Here is a 5,552-nt window from a genome sequence, read left to right as displayed (position 1 = left end):
CTAAGTGGAGGAAATAAGGAGGTGAATTTTTAAAACATATAATTTGTTTCTGGAAGGTTGCTATGGAGGAAAAATCACCAGAGGGCTAATATTGGATTGGTGGGATATGGGGCGTGTATATATCAATTCAGTTTCCCCAGGCCAAGGTGAACAATGAATCTGAAACTGGGATGTCTTCCTTAAACTTTCAGAAGTTTATATTATGCAGATGGACTAATGAAACAACGGCCTTAGACTGAGTCAGTTTGGTCTTTCACAGAGTATTTGTCAAATACATCCTTGGTATATGGTTCTTTTCCAAAAGCTGAGGATATTGTGGTGATCAGAATAGAGAAAGCTCATGGTTCCCTAGAGAGACCATTGAGGTAGTCGGATTATCTTTAAGTGGCATCTCTACACTCAAGCTAATTTAGTGAGAGGATGTAAGTATCCATAGTAAGTGAAATGGACCTGGAGTAACTGGCTCAAGGGAATATGACAATTTGTTGTTGAAGGAGCATATCATTTGGGAGTTGGGGAAGGAGTTAATAATGGTATTTAAGCACCATAGAACACAAATAAGTTTTTTCTTTAATTTATTTTATTGAAGTATAGTTGATGTACAATGTTAATTTCTGCTGTACAGCAAAGTGACTCAGTTATATGTATGTATATATATTCTTTTTCATATTTTTTTCATTATGGTTTATCACAGAATAATGAGTATAGTCCCCTGTGCTATACAGTAGGATCTCGTTGTTTCAAGTAAGTTATTTTTTATTTTTGTTTATGTATTTATTTGGCCACATCACACGGCTTGTGGGATCTTAGTTCCCTAAACAGGGATTGAACCAGGGCCCTCAGCAGTGAAAGTGCGGAGTCCTAACCACTGGATCACCAGGGAATTCCCCAAATAAGTTTGTTTTTTTTTAATGCCTATTTGTTATCTCCACGAGGAAATTACAAATTCCTTAATTTTAGTGGCTTTCTTTAAATTTTAATGTTTAAAAAAATTGAAAACCAATAAGATGAAATATCAGTTCTTCAGTTACACTAGTCACATTTCAAGTGCTCGACAGTCATGTGACTTGTGGCAATAGAATTGGACAGCACAGACAGCAAAGTGGTGAGACAATGGGAAGATGCTCTACCGTCATTTCCATTGTACCAGAAAGTTATATTGGAGAGTGCTGGTTTCCATGATTTTCGGTTTCCCAGCACAGAGGGGGGAAAAATAATTCTTATCAGCTCCAGATTTGGAAAGTGAATGAATAAACTAATGGGCTAATCAAAATGTATTCTGTCACTCAAGGGACAGTTCTAAAGACCAAAATTGACACCCCAAACTGTTTGAGGTTAGAGAGACTTAACTGATTATAAAGGGACAAAGCAGAAAAGGAAAATGATTCCTAGAATAAATAGAACAAATGCAAAATGAGAGCCTTAGTCTTTAAGAATGGTGGAGTGTATAGGGAGTGGGAGGAGGTGAGATCTTGGAATGTCTTGGAAATGAATCCTGAGATTTGTCCACAGGCCTAACACCTGTGAAGAGTTGCCATTTAAAGATCCTGGCTCCTCTGTGACCTGCTGAATTGAGACAGGTGTCTTCTATCTCCCTCATTCCTTCCGGCTGTCCTCAAAGTGGGGTCTTTGCTTTCTCCTTTATCCAGAGTTCTTTCCCATGAGGATATAAGATCCCAATTACAAACAGTCCTACGCATAAAAGACATGGAAATTTGCCGTGCTGTGGCCCACTCAGAATTCAACCAAAATCCTGGGTCTGGGTAATTTACTCCTCCAGAAACGTTTTAAAGCACCATCACTGTGCAAATCACTGTTTTACACAGTGAGAAAACATCAGTGAGCAAAACAGGCAAAGGAACAGCCTTTATGATGGACCATATAATCTAGTAAAGGAGAGAGATGGTGAGATTACAAAATGTCAGGAAGTGATAAATCCTATGAGGAGAAATGAAGTCTAATAATAGATAGTAATTTATAGTAATCTGTAGGTAGTAATGAGGGAGATTTCCCCCTCCCCAATGAAAGGCTTTTCTGGATATAATTTGAGCCAAAATCGAAGTACTGAGGGGACTCACCCTTCAGAATATTTGTAACCAGAGAACATTCCAGGACTGTTTGTAATAATTGTCTATGACAAACTTCCTGCCTCAGATTCTCTGAGAAACTTAATGCAATTCCTGAGTCACACCCCACACCTCCTAAACCAGAACCTCTGGGGCTGGAGTCCCGGACTCTGCATTTTTAACAAGGGCCTGATGCACACCTAATTTTGAACATATTTGTCCTAAATCCTGGGCTACGGTCCCCATCACCACCCTCACATTATAATGGGATGGATTCAGGACAGAGAGTCTCCAGCAAAGAATCAGTCACGAGGGTTCCAGCAACCTGACCCTCAGCTCCCCTCCACTTCCTCTCCTGTGACTCTCCACTTCCAGCCAAGGCATGGTCAGGCGGGCTCACTCCTGGAACTGATCAATTGGGGCCTGGGACGGGCTGGCTGGGCTGCCCTGAGCTTTGAGGGCCACGTGCTGAGCTTACCTTTCAGAACTTGGCATCCCCAGGTAAAGGAGGCCCAGTGCATGCCTAAGCCTGCTTCCACACCCAGATCATCCTTCACCTCAAACAGTGGTTAGGAGTGGGCAATGAAGTCATACTGCCTGATTTTTTAAAAAGAAATTTATTTATTTATTTTTGACTGCATTTGGTCTTTGTTGCTGTGCCCAGGCTTTCTCTAGTTGTGGCCATCGGGGGCTACTCTTTGTTGCGGTATGCAAGCTTCTCATTGCGGTGGCTTCTCTTGTTGCGGGCACAGGCTCCAGGCATGCGGGCTCAGTAGTTGTGGCTCCAGGCTCTAGAGCACAGGCTCAGTAGTTGTGGTGCACGGGCTTCATTGCTCCGTGGCATGTGGGATCTTCCCGGCCCAGGACTTGAACCTGTGTTTCCTGCATTGGCAGGCGGATTCTTAACCACTGCACCACCAGGGAAGTCGCATACTGCCTGATTTGAATCCTGCCGTGCCAGCTGTGAGCTGTGTGCCTCTGAGCAAGTTACTCAACTCACCTCAGTTTATCTTTAATATCTGCCTGTGTAGGTTTGTTGTGAGAAGTAGATGTAGTTAAAATAGTGCCTGCCAAATGCAATGAATAACAGTATTATCATTAGTCCTAGTGAGGGAGGACTTTCCTTTCTTTCCTCTTATCTTCTGGGTCCCTCCTTCATTCTTCATCATCTTCAACAATCACTTCTTCAGTGAAGCTTTCCCTCACTTGGCCAGGTTCCCCAATTTCTGGCCCTCCATAGAACTATGTTCCTCTCCTTATAAGCCCTTTATAGACTTGCAGTTTTATTTTTCCTGGATTTAGATGTGTATTCCCCATCAAGATTGGATTGAAATTGTTTGAATAGGGCACAGAGTCATGTGGTTCAAAACTTAAAACTATATAAAAAGGTGCATTTATGAGTCTCACTTTTCCCCTGTTCTCAGTTTGTTTTCCCTTGACCTTCTGGCTCCCACAGGTAAGTTTTATTGTGTCTCCCTCCAGTGTGTGTGTGTGTGTGTGTGTGTGTTTGGCAGTACAAGCAAGTAGATACTACTTTTTGTCCCTTTTCTTTTCAAAAAGCAGCACATATATACATTCTCTTGCACCTTTGCTGTATTTAATTTTCACTGAGCAGCATAGAACCTTGACGAAGAGAATACTGTATCTTGCAAGCCAAATTCAGTTATTCATTTAATAGTCCGTTATTGAAAACTTCTGTTCAACTTTTTGTTCTGAGCACTGTGGATACAAAAATATTACAGAGTTTCTGTCTGAGGAACTCATAGTACATTTTGGAGGGCAGTCAAATTAGCATATTATGATGGTCTAGAAAGATAAATGATCTTCAGTCATCCCTTGTATAGACATGTTTTCTCTATTGGATGCCTTTTTATACTTCCTATCGTTAGCACCACGATACAGCTGCAATTTTATATTTAATAATAACTGTATTATTGTTTTTGAGACTGACCTGGAAGGTGTCCAAGAATGCTATCCGAAGAAGTGACATCTAAGATGACTCATGAAAGAACAGCCATAGTAACTAATATTCTCTCATTGTTTCTTGTGTGCCAAAGACTTCAATGGAGGGAAAGTATTTGCAAATTCCTGGTAGCATATGAGACCACAGGGCATTGGGAAGTGGAAGGCAGGGTGTAATGGAAGATGATAATGGAGAATCCGTTTGATGTTTGCTTGTATAGAGTCTTAAAAGAATTCTCTTGAGATCTTGCTTTAGTCTGTAATCAGTATACTAATTCAGAGCTTCATGGAGGGTATGGTAATAAACATGGTGTGGTACGGAAAAAAAGGAGGTGGCTGGAGAGACACCTTCTTAGAAGGGACCAGTGCGGTGGCAAATTCAGTAGTAATTCAGATAAATGGACTAAAGCAATGAGGGCGAGTACAGGGAGTGATTCAGAAGTTATTTCTGAGACAGCATAACAGGAATTGGTGGCCAGTGTGACAACGACATATAAATTTTGTTTTGGCTTCGTCCTCTGACCTTTTCACAGCAACCTCCAGTAACCTACAATCCAGGTAACATCTCTATTCTTAATTTATTGTGTAATAGTGACTGCTAGATGAGAAACAGAATAAGGGAAAATTCAGTCTGGAAGGGAGAAGGACTTCCATTTTAGAGTTGTGTAGTTTGAGGAGCTGTGAGACTGGAGCAGGCAGTATGTTTTGATGCTGTGTTAATAAAATCTTTTGAGTTTAGTGGGTACTTAGTGAAGAGTCCATCTCCAAGCCCAAACCCCAAATATAATCGAAACTGTAAGTTTTACTTAATCCATTCAAAAATTTGAAATGCATATATTTATTAATGTTTGCCATGTGAGGATCATATTATAAATACTGTTCATCCTTTTGAAGTCACTTAAAAAATACTGGTAATTCTATAATTGGCTTTTTAATGGCTATAAACCGTTCTGTTGAAGGAATGTGTTTAATTTACCAAACTATTCACCTGCTGATTGTACATTCAAGTTATTCCTAGTTTTTAAAAAATTTACCAAAATTTCCGTGGTTAATATAAAGTTTTTAACAAAGATTCTTAGCATTGGAATTTCTACATCAACGAGAATGAAAAATTTAAATTATATAGATAATTCTAATAAATTGCCCTCTAGAAAGAATATATAGATAATATCCTCTACTACTCCTTTGCCTGCATAAAAGTGGCTAATATTTCTTAAGTGTGTTTATTTTATTTGGGAAAGATGCCAAACAATATAACAGCACAGCTCACCATTTAATTACTCTGAAATGCCCTTCGTTTTTTAAGGAAACATTTGCATACATTTGAAGCCTCACCCCTCACCCTTCCCTACCAGAGGCAGCCACATTCCCAGGCCCCTATGGGCATCGGTGTTCACAGAGCCCCGCTCTCAGCATCGGCCCCGCCCCTTCAACAGGTCTCAGACCAGCCGTACTCATTCCCATCCCCGCTTTAACTGTTTCCCAAATTTCACCAGCACTCGAAGTTTCCGTGTTTTGTCCATG

The sequence above is a fragment of the Delphinus delphis genome, chromosome 20 (assembly GCF_949987515.2).
Source record: "Delphinus delphis chromosome 20, mDelDel1.2, whole genome shotgun sequence".
In the NCBI taxonomy this organism is placed as follows: domain Eukaryota; kingdom Metazoa; phylum Chordata; class Mammalia; order Artiodactyla; family Delphinidae; genus Delphinus; species Delphinus delphis.
Note: the sequence above shows the minus strand (reverse complement) of the source record.